This window comes from Dromiciops gliroides, chromosome 5, assembly GCF_019393635.1.
Source record: "Dromiciops gliroides isolate mDroGli1 chromosome 5, mDroGli1.pri, whole genome shotgun sequence".
Taxonomy (NCBI): domain Eukaryota; kingdom Metazoa; phylum Chordata; class Mammalia; order Microbiotheria; family Microbiotheriidae; genus Dromiciops; species Dromiciops gliroides.
In genome coordinates, this window is record NC_057865.1 from 290,770,752 (window position 1) to 290,786,821 (window position 16,070).

Here is a 16,070-nt window from a genome sequence, read left to right on the forward strand (position 1 = left end):
TTGACTCTGAGGCACGCTAGGTGGTGGTATAAATGTCCCTGTATAAATGGTTGAATTGAGTTCCATCCTGCCAGAGGGCTCCTATGAGGATGGGAGGCCCTCGGACCCAGTACAGCCTAAAGAAGCCTGGGAAGGTTTGAGGCTGGGGGAGACTTAACCTTACAAATCTTCCCTGCAGAGTCGAGGCCTAGCCCCGGAGGAGCCCCAGGTGTTACCTGCCTAACCTGGTTCCTTTTTCACACACACTTGGCAGGGACTCCCCAAAATGGGTTGCAGGATGGCATCATCTGAGGGAATGCTCAATCTCACTGATTTCCCACCGGGGTGCCCCCGACTCAGGGCATGACCCAGCTCCAGCTTAGATGTTCTGCTCACTGGGCAAGTGGGCACAGATACTCACCAAGCCATCCTCAGTTTCTTTGTGTGTACTGTGAAAATGTTGAGAGAGAGAGGACATAGTTTCTGGGTCATTTAATCATTTTTTTTAATAAGGTCAGCAGGTTATTAATAAAAGGATGGTCATTTGGCCGGCTCTCTTAGGCCAAAGACAATCATGGTGGCAGGCTCACAGCTTAGATACCCTTGAAAAAGTAAGTGGTCCGTGGAGCCCTGCACAGAGAGATTATTTCCACTCAGACACCCCCGGCCTTGGGCTATCATTCAAAGAATGTATCTCCTCTTCAATGGTGGGGGCCCCAGGTACATGACACCCTCCCCTCTTACCCTTGTCTAGACAAAAGGATCTGTCTTCACCCAAGCTTGAGATCACAATGGGCTTCCCCACCCTAGATGAAATTTCTTGCATGGTTGGTGAGGTCTGACCCAAGTCCCCCAAATTAATGCAATCTCATTATCAGTGATTGAGATTGAAGAAAAACTGGACTAAGTCAGAATTTTGGAAGGGGAGAGCTCTGAATCTCTCCCCAAATTATTGGTTATCAATAATCATTTCTCACAGTACAGATGACTTCTTATATACCTTTCAGCTTTGATAGTGTTCTATTCTTGCTGGCAGCCTCTCGACTTAGAAAAACACAAATTAACTTTACCTACAGTGTATTATTATAAGAGAAGCTAGGTGATGGATGCAGTGGTTAGAGGACTGGGCCTGGAGCCAGGAAAACCTCAAATCTGGCCTCAGACTAGCTGTGTGACCCTGGGCAAGTCACTTCACCCTATTTGCCTCAGTTTCCTCATCTGTGAAATGAACTGGAGAAGGAAATGGTAAAGCACTTCTGCCAAGAAAACCCTGAATGAGGTCATGAAGAGCTGGGTGTGACTGAAACAACTAAACAACAACAATGTTGTGTCATATTTTTATTTATTTTGCTATCCCCCCGATACATTTTAGTCTGATTTGGGCCATGCCAAGGAGTTTTGCCACCCACTTCTGGCCATTGGGCCTTGAGTTTGACAACACTGCCAAGACCTATGTTCTGAGGGTTTTCCCAACTCTAATATTCTGTGATCATTATGATCGATTGAATGATGGATCGTTGCAAATGAGGCTAGATATAACTCATTGACTCCAAATCCCAGATAAACAATTTCAGAGGCTCCCTAGGAAATGACAACTTTCTGGTGTCTTCTGGACTCACTTAAAGTGTATTTCCTCATGTGCTGATCACCCTCCCATGCTCTCTGTAGGTGCCCCCAAATAGCCCATGTGGCTTTTCTACTTCTAGCCTCCCTTGAAGTATCCTAGAAATGCCTCTTACAACACAGCTTCTCCTAGCGCTGTGTGGCAGGGGTGGTGGCAGTGTTGGGGAAAGGGGCAGAGAATATTAAGAATCAGGCTGTTTACAGAGTAATTTTCACATCTCCCATATATCCCACTGCATTCCTTCCCCTACCCCTTCCCAGAAAGCCCTTTAAGGGGTTCTGAACTAATCCAATGATTAACGAGTGGGTGTATTGTTGGAGGAACTGAATCCTATCAGGTGACATTCTTGCTACAAAGAAATAAGGAATTTGCAGTTCAAGGGAAGGGTAGCTCATCAGTCTGCCTTGGAGAGAGAATAAAGGAGTTATCATACGTCTAAAGGCAATAAGAAACATTTCCTGGGATAGCTATTTGATCGTCTCGTATAGCATAGTGTTGATGAGTTTTTGCCAAAACACCACTGTGAAAGTTACACACCAACCCAGGGCCACAAAACAATTAAATTTCACTCAAAACCATCTAAAACGTCTAGCCTCACCGTAGAATTGACTTAGGATCATGTCTTTAAAGTTGAAAGGGAATGGAGTCAGGAAGACTCATCTTCCTAAGTTCAAATCCAGCCTCAGACACTTTCTAGCTGGGTGACCCCGGGAAAGTCACTTCAACCTGTTTGCCTCAGTTTCCCCCCCGTAAAATGAGCTGGAAATGGAAATGGCAAACCACTCCAGCATCTTTGTCAAGAAAACCCCAAACAGGGTCACCAAGAATCAGACATGACTGAAAAATGGCTGAACAACATGCTTTCATTTATTTTGTTAAATATATACAAATTACGTTTTAGTCTGGCTCAGACCTGCACTCTGGGGTGTTGTCTGCAATAATGGCTATGTTTGATACCTCTGGTATAGTGGATAGAACTCCTGACTTAAAGTTAGGAACATCTGAGTTCAAATCCTGTTTCAGACAACTACTAGTTGTGTGACCCTAGGCAAGACACTTAACCTCTGTTTTTCTCACCTATAAAATACTGATAATAACTCTGACCTCCCAATATTGTTATGAGGATAAAATGAAATAGTACAAGTTGACCCTTTTGCAAACCTTAGGGCACTATGTAAATGTTATCTTAAATTATCAAGCATGTTAATAGTAATGAAAGCAATGATCTTATAATTATTGTTACTATTCATTAACACTTCATTTAAAAGTAATAAATAATAGAAATAATAAATGGTCATTCTTATATCAACTTAATTATTGATGCCATCAAATTGTTATTTAATATTAGTTGATTTGGGGGGCGACTAGGTGGCATAGTGGATAAAGCACCGGCCCTGGATTCAGGAGTACCTGAATTCAAATCCGGCCTCAGACATTTGACACTTACTAGCTGTGTGACCCTGGGCAAGTCACTTAACCCCCATTGCCCTGCAAAAAACAAACAAAAAATATTAGTTGGTTTGAAATGATGGCTATCTAGAACAGAACCAGTCAGAAAGGGGGAGTGCACCCCCTGGGTTAGGATGGACCTCAGCTTCTGCCAAGAAGTATTCAGCCTGCAGCAATTGGGAATCAAGGAAGGAGAGTTATTAACAAAGCACAGGGCCAGGATGTAGGATGATCAAGGAACCTGGGTGATATCTGACCCGAGTCCGTCCTGCAGGGTCCCTGGTCCAATAAAAACAACTCGTCCCTCTCCACCAAAACACAGTCAATGAATGTTTACCCAGATGGAGCAGCCCAGGCTTGGGGCTGTCACTGGGCTTAATCTAGGGGCATTGATACATGGGAGGAGGGGAGGACACAACCAGTAAATATATGTCAATGCCAGATGACTTAAGAAATGAGACCTCAGTCTAATGAGGGAGACAACATGTAAAACAACTATGTACAAACAAGCTATACATGGGATAACTGGACATAACCACAGAGGGAGGGTGCTAGTACTAAGGGGAATTGGGAAAAGCTCCCTGTGGAAGGTGGGATTTTAGAAGGGGGTTGAAGGAAGTCAGGAAGCAGAGATGAGGAGGGAGAATATTCTAGGCAGAAGGAACACTCAGGGAAAAGGCCTTGTGTCTGGAAAATAGTGTGGAGGAAGAGGCTAGAAATGACTATTTTGCTATTTTGGGGAAATAGGATCTTTATTATTCACTATGTGTGTTCATTGTGGAACTGGTATTAAATGGGGAAGGAGTCAAGCCTTGGATATGGAGCCTGGGGTCCTCCTTCCTCCCCAAATGACAAAGCAATCAAAAGCTATCTCCTACATTAACAATCTTTGAGGGAACAGATAGATATACTTCAAGCCCAGTATCCCCTCTCTCTGAGGCGAGCAGAGTGGCCCATGGCCTCAACCTCCTGCTGCTCCTCCTGGAAGGAATGAAAGGTGGAGGAAGAGGCTAGAGATGAGTATTCTGCCTTCTTTGGAGCCACACAACAGGCCTCCTTGTCACAGGTGGGCCTCTCTCTACATAAGGGGCTCTTCTATTACATGTTGGGGGTCCTCTTCTGTTCCACCTACATTTTAACAAACACTTTGTCAAAGCCCCTTGTACTCTTCTTAAAGATGAGAGAGACCCCAGTGGCAGAATCAGACCATGGATTAAAACTGTGTTCTCTCCAAACTTCAGTGCCCCGGGAGAAAGTCCCCATTGCCCTATGCTTGTTATAGCACTGGCTTCTTCATCTGGAAAAGTATTTGAATGAGGACGCATGATGAAACATGATACCTGGGGCAGCAAGGTGGTGCAATGGATAGAGCACCCACTCTGGAGTCAGGAGGACCTGAGTTCAAATCCGATCTCAGACACTTTACACTTACTAGTTGTGTGACCCTGGGCAAGTCACTTAACCCCAATTGCCTCACACAAAAAAAGAAAAGAAAAGAAAAAAAGAAACAGGCTACCTACCTCTGCATAGAGAGGGAAGAACTCAGAATGTATTTTGAGATGTATTTGGGGGGGGGCATGGACAATGAAGAATTGTTTTTTCTTTCACTCTACATGTTTATAACAGGGGTTTTGTTTTTCTCATTAAGTTGGGGAGGAGACTCGTGAGGGAGAAAGGGTAGACTTTTATTGACTGAAAATAAACAATTTAATGAAATTAACTAGTTAGTTATTTTTTCCAAAAGAAAATTATCTGAATCCTTGCTCTTCCACCCTGACGAGATGACAAATGTGCATGAACTGGTTCTGTATGTGGAAGCTGGTGTACAGATGGAAGGTAGCAGTACCTTGGGCAAGGGCCCTGAACTCTTTACAAAGAACTAAGATAGAATCACAGCCGTGCAGGGATTACCAATGACCCGCTTGAGTTCCTGATGCCCCTTGGCCCATGTGGAAGGTAATTAGGCTGCCATCTGCTCCCTTGGAGAGGCCCCGGGGCACGTGTCAGGAAACAAACATCTGAATGTTGGCCATCAAAGAGAGTGGGTCTGACTCAGAAATGGCTTAGGTTTCAGCCTGAAAACAAAAAAGCAGGTTTTGAAGCAACAAGAATTGGAAAGTCCCTGACATCCCGACAGGCTGAGTTATGGGCACTTAAGGGGGAAAAAGAAGCCTTACCAAGTCAGATGGAAGACCAGCCTTCTGTAAAGGAAGGGGTCATTCTGACTCTTGAAAAAAAGACCTTTTTTACTAGCTGTGTGACCCTGGGCAAGTCACTTAACCCCAATTGCCTCACCAAAAAAAAAAAAAAAAAGAAGACCTTTTTTAGAAGTTGAATAGGAAAAAAAAAAAGTTGAATAGAATCAATATAGGTCATAGCCATCAGGGCAAGTAAAAAGGCAAAGTGACTAGGCAAGAAGTGAGCTCTGTTTCTGGAGCTATCCAACCATGGATAGGTGCTGGAGGGACGGTGTGGTACAAATAGTGCTGAATATGGAGCCAGTTCAAATTCAGCTTCATAAGTTGTATGACCCTCGATGACTTTGTCCTCCAATATGGTCTCAATTTCCTTATCTGTAATAATTAATAATAATAATAAACTGCAATGATCAACTGTGATAAACCTAGCTCTTCTCAGCAATACAATGGTCCAAGACAATTCCAAAGGACTCATGATGGAAAATGCTCTCCACATCCAGAGAAACAAGTATGGAGTCTGAATGAAGATCGAAGCAGACTATTTTCACTTTTTTGCGTGTTTTGGGTTTTTTTTGGGGGGGGATGTGGTTTCCCCTTTTGTTCTGTAACTTCTTTCACAACATGTCTGATGCAGAAATATTTAACATGATTGTATATATATATAACCTATATCACATTGTTTGATGTCTTGGGTAGGGGGCAGGGGAGTGAGAGAGTGAGAAAAATTTGGAACTCAAAATCTTATTTAAAAAATGAATGTTGAAAACTATCTTTACATGTAATTAGAAAAAATAAAATACTATTATTTCACATTAAAAAATAATAATAGTTGATATTTATTAGAGTACCTTGTTATTTGGGACAATGATTTTGATCCCCCTATTCAAGTTAATCAGTATTTATTCATTTTATTTTGATTTGATGGATATTAGTTATTGTATTAATGAATTAAGCAGTATAGGATTAAGTTTAAGTTAGTTATGTATGTTAATGCTATTGTAACGATTGGAATGACGCCACCTGCTGGAGACTTACTGTAGAAGAGTTCCGCCCATGAAGCGAAGGTCTTTGAGGGCAAGACCAGGAGTCTTTTCTTTGGCATCAGGAAGTGACGCGGGCTAGTGGGAGGAGGAAGGAAGAGACTGGCGCTCAGTCCCCCTCTCTTTCCTGAGGACGCTGGTGGAGAGTGGAGCTAGAAATGTGCTCTCCCTTTAATAGATAGGAATCTAGGCCTTTCTCTCTCTCTTTACCAAATTCTTATTCTCCTTAATAAATGCTTAAAAGTCTAACTCTTGCTAAAGCTTATAATTTATTGGCGACCACTGATTAGATATTTTAGACAGGATGGCTAGAATTTTAGCCCTTAACACTATTAGGATAAAAGTTAAGAATGTTTAATCCACTATGTATTGATGATTAGATTACTTATATTTATCAGCTAGATTCATACTGTTAGAAATGTAATAAAGTTCATTTGCTTGTGTAATACCCATAAATCTTATGAATCACTGCTATCCACTCCCTTGTGACCTTTGCTTCAAACCCACAACTCCCTTGGATCCAAGATACTGATGGTCAAACATTAAGGTCTTATGACTTATGGAAGACCCTGAAATATTGTTGAAAGGATCTTATAATCTTTGAAAAGTTCCTGCCGAGATGACCTGGAGCTGATGACCTGTCATTGGAAAACATTATTTCATATGGCTGTTAACAGTTCGGATTTCTTCTTTTGACAGCTATTCTCTTTTGATCATTTTGCTGTTTGATTATAAGACATAGCGATCTGTACAAATCATGAACAGAGTCACATATTGGCTACTGGGCTGGCCTTAGAGTTGGGAATGACTTAGAGGTGGGTTCATGTCCCATTTCTGCTGTGGTCTGGCCCTGTGACACTCATTTTACTTGGCCTTTCTTATCTTTAACACTATATCATTACAAAGAGACTCTAATCGAATATAAATCTTGAGCGCAGGGACAGGTTCATTTTTGTCTTTGTATCCCTAATTCCTAGTATACAGTAGGTATTTGATAAATGCTTGCTTATTGGCCTGATTTGGTGGGTGGCATTTCTATACAGGGAGTACTTAACATGAATGGAATCACAGATCTGAACAACAACAACATGCAGCCACGCAATTCCAATCTGTAACAAAAGTCATTGAGAACTATAAGCATGATTAATCAACTAGTAGGGAGTCTGAGGGGTCGACATCTGGCCGATAGCTGTGAGGAAACCAGCTGGAAGCAGGGACAGTGGCCTGGGACTCTGGGGCTTGGCTTCCCTCTGATGGCAGTTGGCGGCCATGGTGGATTGCTCCCCCTTAGTGATAGGGGCCAGGCTGGTGGGTGGGGAGGGAGGCTTCTTATCTCTTTCATCCTTCTGTCTTCTATTTATTGTGTAGCACAGTACCTGGCACATGAGAAATATTTGTTAAATATTTGCAATTTCCTGGCGGCTGGTCCTCCTGCCTACCAGGCCAAGAGAGCATTTCCGGGACTGCAGCACGACTCCTTAGTGCAGTGCAGAGGAACCTCTTCTGAGAGTTTGGTTTCTTCTTCAAAATCATGACCTTCCATTAGAAAATGCCTCCGGAGGCAGTGGGGTTTCCCTCACTGTCAGGAGGAGGTTGGCTAGGTGGTGTGATTGCTCATCATAGCACACCCTATGATTGGGACCTGGGAAGTCCAGTCCCTTCATTTTTTTTTTAAGTGAGGCAATTGGGGTTAAGTGACTTGCTCAGGGTCACACAGCTAGTAAGTGTTAAGTGTCTGAGGCTGGATTTGAACTCAGGTCCTCCTGACTCCAGGGCCGGTGCTCTATACACTGTGCCACTTAGCTGCCCAGTCCCTTCATTTTTATAGAAGACGACACTAGGGTTCAGAAAAGTAGAGTGATTTGCTCATCATCACACAGGTAATGAGTAGCAGAAAAGGGACTTAGAACCCAGGGTTCTGATGGCAAATTCAGGACTCTTTCTACTCCACCATCCGTTTAGCCTCTTCCCAAATAACTCCAGTGATGGGGAACTTCTCTAACTCTCCCAGGCTGGAAGTGCAGGGGCTGCTCACAGGACCTCAGTTTCTTCCTTTGTAAAGCAAAGGTATTGGACTAGACAGTGAAGGTCCCTCCCAGCTCCAAGTGTCTAACAGTGGAAAGGGATAGGGAAAATCATTGATAAGTTGGATATAAAAGGATTTTGGTGTAAGCAGGAAGGGCATGGGGAGAGTAAATTGAGCACCCAAAGGATAAATCTTTTGATTAGAAAGAGTAAATAAGCCAACCCCCTTCAGCCTGGGATACAGCTGTCCGATTAGATTGACAATAGAAATAACAGGTGGCAGCCAGGTGAGCCGCCAAGTCATTTGAATGGAGAAAGAAGTGGCCCAAGGTTTCTGGGAAAATGATCTCGTGACTGAGGGCAATCATCCTATGATTTCATAGTCAGAGGAATCAGGATTAGAGGAGACTTTGATCTGGCAAGACTTTAGAGGCTGTGTTGTCAAGATTCTCCCACACCCCCAGGAGTGCTCTTGCTTGGTATAATTACACCTTCTACTCAGTTCTAAGGGGGATTGTAAGGGAGAGGAGACAGTCTCTGCCTTGAATGATCTTTCTGTCCCCCCAAGGGGAGACTAACCATTTATGAGGTAACCTTTGCTTAAGCCAACCCAGGATTCACTATGGAAGCTCCTCTCCATTAGATTGTGAGCTCCTTGAGGGCGGGGGCTGTCTTTTGCCTCCTTATGTATCTCCAGCACTTAGCACAGTGCCTGGCATATAGTAGGTGCTTAATAAATGTTGACTGATTATTGATTGTGTCATAGAAGATGACTCTTGGTTCTGTAGAGCCAAAGCAGTTCTAGTAATCTGTACCAAGCTAGAAAGTACAGGCCTGAGGAATTGATTTGGGGGTGGGGGGTGGGGAGGAAGGAAGGAAGGAAGGAGAGAGAGAGAGAGAGAGAGAGAGAGAGAGAGAGAGAATGAATGAGAAAGAGAAAGAAAAAGGAAGGAAAAAGGAAAGAAAATAGGGTCATTAAACCATCTTTTTAAAAATGCCTAGAAGGAATCTCTGACAAGTAGGAGAGCTTTAAGAGCTATATGTTGGGGCAGCGAGAGGTCGCAGTGGATAGAGCACCGGCCCTGGAGTCAGGAGGACCTGAGTTCAAATCCGGCCTCAGACACTTAACAATTACTAGCTGTGTGACCCTAGGCAAGTCACTTAACCCCAATTGCCTCACAAAAAAAAAAAAGAGCTATATGTTGGATTTGCTTACATTTAAGTATATATTTATATGTTTTGTCATTATTGTTCAGTCATTTCAGTTGTGTCTGACTCTTTGAGACCCCATTTGGGGTTTTCTTGGCAAAGATACTGGAGCAGTTTGCCATTTCCTTGTCCAGCTGGTTTTACAGATAAGGAAACAGAGGCAAACAGGGTGAAGTGAGTGTCTGAAACTGAATTTGAACTCATGAAGATGAGTCTTCCTGACTTCGGGTCCATTGCTCTATCTATTGCACGACCTAGAAACCTACATTTATTTGTTATATTTACTTATTTATGTATTTATTCTATATTTCATATGTTTATTATATAGGGTTTTTTTTAAAGTAAGCTGTACATAAAAGAGAACCACAGTTCCACATATGATCTTTTTTCTGTCAACTATGTGTGAGAAAATGCTCATTTCATTTAGTATTTGTTAAGTTCAGAATTAAAAACCTTAATATTTGTTGATTGCTTGATTATGCCCATTGTCACCCTAACCCCTAGTCCCCAGTCTTCTCTCCCTCAGGCTGAGCATCTGCAGTTCCTTTGACCCATCCACAACTGGCAAGGACTCAAGGCCCTTCAAAATCATGGTTGCCAACTTCCTTTGAAGGCTCTCTAGTTTACCAATGTCCCTCTTCACATGTGGTATCCACAACTGAACCCCACACTTCCTGAACCGTCTGACCTGCTTGTATTTTGTTACAGATCCTTTTTCTTCTCTCCTCACCCGTAAAATAAGGGTAATACTCCCCATGGTACCTACCTCACAGGGTTGTTGTGAGGATCAGTGGGATAATGGACCAAGGGCATGCCCAGCCATGCACCAGAAGAAAGTAGATAAGCTCCTGCTTCCTTTTCTGTCTCCTAGACAAGGTGTAAATTCCCTAGAGAATTTTCCTTGTCTCAGCTCCTTCCTGATTGCCCAACAGATGAAGTAATTTTCTTTAATTTTTATTTTTTATTACAAGCTTAATGATCATGAATAAACACAAACATTTCAATATGCACAGATCAAAAAAGAGGATCGGACATAAAACCATGAACTTGTTAATGTATACTTTTGGGGGGGGGTGCAGGGCAATGAGGGTTAAGTGACTTGCCTAGGGTCACACAGCTAGTAAGTGTCAATTGTCTGAGACCAGATTTGAACTCAGGTCCTCCTGAATCCAAGGCCGGTGCTTTATCTACTGTGCCACCTAGCTGCCCCCTAATATATACTTTTTAAAAAGTGTACATTGTTTAACAAAGTAGCAACAAAATTGCCCTGCTTTTTGCTTTTCTTTCTATCTCTTAGGCACTTAGTATACAGAGCCTGGCACATAGTGTGTGCTTTTAAAAAATGCTTGTTGTGCATGGCTAATATGGAAATATTTCACACATAGAACTGATATCATATTTCTTGCCTTTTCAATGGGAGATGGATGGGTGGAAGGAAGAAAAGAATTTAGAACTCAAAATTTTTAAAAGGGAATGTTTTAAAAAAATTTACATGTAATTGGGAAATATTTAATGAAATAAAAATATGTAAAAATGATGTTTGTTGTGAGAGGCAGATTCAGGATGGAAGAGAATCAACATTTTTGTTTAGCTCTCTCAACACACCTACTCCACAATAACCTGTAAATGTACCCTAATGAATTGTGGTTGGTAAATCCAAGAAAAATCAGTAGTGGTGGGTATATTCTAGTGCCCAGAGAGGGATGAGGAAGGCCCAGGGAAGGAAGCCCTGGGACAGAATGAGATCACAAGGGGCCCGTGAACTAGCTCTGGGAACAGGGACAGGTACCATCTGGTGGCTCTGTCACCCATGACCCAGTTCCAGGTCATAGATCCAGGTCAGAGAAGAGTGGCCAGGACCCAACACTGAGCCATTGCTATGTACTGAGCACAAGACAAATTTCAGAAACTTGGCTGTGTGGTTCTGAACACAGAAGAGAAGCAATGACTCAGTTCCAGCCTTTAGCACATAAACCTTTAGAGGAATAACCAGGGTAGGAGACCCAGACCAAAGGGGAACCAACCGTTAAGTCACTCTGACCCTGAAGAACCTGCCAGCAGGCTCACAGTAACCAAGTCCAACAGTACTCTCCTGAAACTCAACCACATACAAGGTGACAGAGCCAAACCTGGGTCAGGCCAGAGTTCTTTCTTTAGGTCTTGCTTTAACTCTTCTAGGAATTCTTTTTTTTTTTGTCCAGTCTAGAAATTTAATTACAGTCATGTAATTTTTACCCTTGCATTTTCTCAATTGTTTCTTCCTTATATTTACCCTTCTCCTTTCCTACTTGGCGAGATTTGGCTTTCCGTTCAAGGATCTTTTTGTGATCTTTGTCCAGTTTTAGCCTTGTGATAACCACCTTGCTGGGATGAATGCCCACATGGACCATTGTGCCATTAGCCTTCTCTCACTGCACATGCTCAATGTAGATCACATACTTCTTTCTGTAAACCTGGACTACCTTGCCAATCTGCTGTCCTTTGTAGTGTCCTTGAACTACCTGGACTTCATCTTTTCAAATGGGCATGGAGCGGACATTGTACTTCTGCCTCAGCTCCTTTGAAAGAGAACACATAATCTTCCTCAATATGTGGAAAGGGGCATTGAAATGCCTCTTGCGGTTCTTGCTCCAGTCAGATGTCACAAAGGAACTGAACTGCATTTTGACCTCAGAGCCACCGTGGAAGAGAAGAGCTCTTATAGGAGTTCTTATTGGACTACCTTTAAAACCATGAACAACAAAAAAAAGAGCTTAGACACCATATTTCAAGAAATTATAAAGGAAAACTACCCAGATAAGATATCTTAGAATCAGAGGGAAACATAGAAATCAAAAGAATTCACCAGTCACTTCCTGAAAGAAATCCCAAAATGAAAATTCCCAGAAATATTGTAGACAAAATCCAGCACTCTCAGGTCAAGGAGAAAATCCTGCAAGTAACCAAAAAGAAAGACATCAAGTACCTTGGCATCACAGTCAGAATCATGCAAGTTTTAGCAGCCACCACTATGAAGAAATGGAGGGCTTGAAATATGACATTCCGAGTGCAAAGGAGCTAGGATTACAACCAAGAACAATCTACCCAGGAAAACTGAGTATAATCCTACAAGTTTAAAAAAAAAGGATATCTAATGAAATGGAGGACTTTCAAATATTCCTAAAGAAAAGACCAGAGCTGAATAGAAATGTGATGTTCAAATACAAAACTCAAGAGAAACATAAAAAATTAAATATGATGGAGAAATTGTAAGAGACCAAGCAAGGTTAAATGATTAACACTATTATGTAAGGAAATAATACAAGTAACCCCTCAAAACTTTATCATCACTGAGGGTCTTAGAAAGAGTCTAGGGGCAGCTAGGTGGCGCAGTGGATAGAGCACCAGCCCTGAATTCAGGAGCACCTGAGTTCAAATCCGGCCTCAGACATTTGACACTTACTAGCTGTGTGACCCTGGGCAAGTCACTTAACCCCAATTGCCTCACCAAAAAAAAAAAAAAAAGGAAAGATTCTAGAGGCAGCTAGGTGGCACAGTGGATAGAGAACCAGCCCTGGATTCAGGAGGACCTGAGTTCAAATACGATCTCAGACACATGACACTAGCTGTGTGACCCTGGGAAAGTCACTTAACCCTCATTGCCCTGCCCAAAAGAAAAAAGAAAAAAAAGAAAGAGTCTAGTTAGACTGAGAACCTGAGCATGAGTCTGTTGTATTTGGTACAGTCTCAAAAGAAGAAGGGAAGAAAGGAATGGGTGGGGAAGAGAAAAATACTGGGAGAGGAGGAAAGGGAGAGGAAGAATATGGAAAATTACTTCACATAAATGTGGCACAAAAGGAAGTTTTTATATAATGATGCAGCAATGACAGGGAGTGGGCAACATTTGAATCTCACTCTCATCTGAATTGATAAGATAAATTTATATTACCCAACAGGGAAGTGGGAGGGAAAGAAGTTAAGAGAAAGGTAGGGAGGGAGTAAAAAGAAGGGTAGATTAAGGGAGACAGTGGTCAGAAGTAAAACAGATTCTTGAAGAGGGGACAGGGTAAAAAAGAGAAGGATACATATATGAGAATAGGATAAAAATACACAATTATCAATCATAACTATGAATGTGAATGGGGATAAAGGATTAGAAACCATTGTTTCTTCTTGTTCTCTACAAGAAACACACTTGAAACAGGATAGACATAGTGTTAAAACAAAGTACTGAAGCAAAATCTATTCTGTTTCATTTGAAGTAAAAAAAGGCATGGGGTAGCAATCATAATAAAAATTATAGGGGGCGGCTAGGTGGCGCAGTAGATAAAGCACCAGTCCTGGATTCAGGAGTACCTGGGTTCAAATCCAGACTCAGACATTTGACACTTACTAGCTGTGTGACCCTGGGCAAGTCACTTAACCCCCATTGCCCCCCCCAAAAAAATTATATCATTCATGGTAGACTAAGTGAAAGTAAAACCAGACCTAATTAAAAGAGATACAAGGAAACTACATTTTATTAAAATGAATCATAGACAACGAATTGATATCAGTAGTGAACATTTGTGCACCAAATGGCACAGCATCTAAATGATTTTTGCTTAAAGGAAAAGTTAAAGGAGTTACAGGAGGAAATATTAAAACTATGCTAGTGGGGAATTTCAATTAACTCCTCTCAGACCTTGATAAATCTAAACATAAAATAAACAAGAAAGAAGTCAAGGAGATGAATAGAATTTTAGAAAAATTAGATATGATAGACCTCTGGAAAAAACTGAATGGGAATAGAATGGAGTTATATACTTACATACATACATACACATATACACATATGTATATATAATTTTATTTCATATATAAACATTTATATTCTGAGTTGTGCATGTCACCTTTACAAAAACTAACCATGTATTAAGACATAAAAATCTCACAAACAAATGAAGAATAACAGAAATCTTAAATGTATCTTTTTCTGACCATAATAAAAATAAAAATTATATTCAGTAAAGGGCCTTTGAAACATAGTTTAAAAATTAATTAGATTTCTTCATCAGAAAACTGCCTGTTCATATCCTTTGACCATTTCTCAATTGGGGAATGACTTGGATTCTTATAAATTTGATTTAATTCCCTATATATTTTAGAGATGAGGCCTTTATCAGAAGCACTGGCCTCAAAAATTGTTTCCCAGTTTTCTGCCTCCCTTCCAATTTTGGATGCATAGCTTCTGTTTGTACAAAAATTGTTTAATTTAATATAATCAAAATCATCCATTTTGCATTTTATAATATACTCTATCTCTTGTTTGGTCAAAAACTGTTTTCCTTTCCAAAGATCTGATAGGTACACTATTCCTTTCTCTCCTAATTTACCTATGGTATCACCTCTTATGTCTAAATCATGTATCCATTTTGACCTTATTTTAGTATAAGGTGTAAGATGTTGGTCTATGCCTAATTTCTGCCATACTATCTTCCAGTTTTCCCAGCAGTTTTTGTCAAATACTGAGTTCCTATCCCAGAAGCTGGAGTCTTCATTCTGGAGAGCAATTTGGAATTATGCCCAAAGGGCAACAAAGCTGTGCATACCCTTTGACCCAGCAATTCCACTTTTAGGTCTTTTGCCCAAAGAAATCATGGAAGGGGGAAAGGGACCCACATGTACAAAAATATTTATAGCTGCTCTTTACGTGGTAGCAAGGAATTGGAAGTTGAGGGGGTGCCCATCAATTGGGGAATGGCTGGACAAGTTGTGGTATATGAATACAATGGAATACTATTGTGCTGTAAGAAATGATGGGCAGGAAGAGTTCAGAGAAACCTGGAGGGTCTTACGTGAGCTGATGATGAGTGAGATGAGCAGAACCAGAAGAACATTGTACACAGTATCATCAACATTGAGTGTTGACCTACTGTGATGGACTATATTCTTCTCACCAATGCAATGGTACAGAAGAGTTCCAGGGAACTCATGATAGAAGAGGATCTCCAAATCCAAGAAAAAAAAAGAAAGAAAGAACTGTGGAGTATAGATGCTGATTGAACCATATTATTTCTTTTGTTTTGGGTGCTGTTGTTTTTTTTTTCTATTTTGAGGTTTTGCATCACTGCTCTGATTCTTTCTCTTGTAACAGGATTAATGCAGAAATAGGATTAATGTTATTATGTGTATATATATGTGTGTGTATATATATATCTATATGTATATGTATAGATATATATAGATATAACCTATATCAGATTACCTGCTGTCTAGGGGAGGGGGGAGGGAGGGGAGGGAGGGAGGGAGAAAAATCTGAAATTGTAAAGCATGTATAAACAAAAGTTGAGAACTATCTTTACATGTAACGGAAAAAATAAAATATCTCAAAAAAAAAAAAAAAAGAATGGATGAAGGGGGCAGCTAGGTGGAGCAGCGAATAAAGCACCGCACCCCTGGATTCAGGAGGACCTGAGTTCAAATTCAGCCTTAGACACTTGACACTTACTAGCTGTGTGACCCTGGGCAATTCACTTAACCCTCATTGCCCCTCAAAAAAAAAAAAAGATAGTCCAAAAATAAGAC

The 16,070-nt window shown here is 41.2% G+C and overlaps 1 pseudogene; it reads right to left on the bottom strand.

The window, feature by feature from the left end:
• Positions 1–7,441: 7,441 nt before the first annotated feature.
• On the bottom strand, positions 7,442–12,196 carry LOC122729063 (annotated as a pseudogene).
• Positions 12,197–16,070: the final 3,874 nt, after the last annotated feature.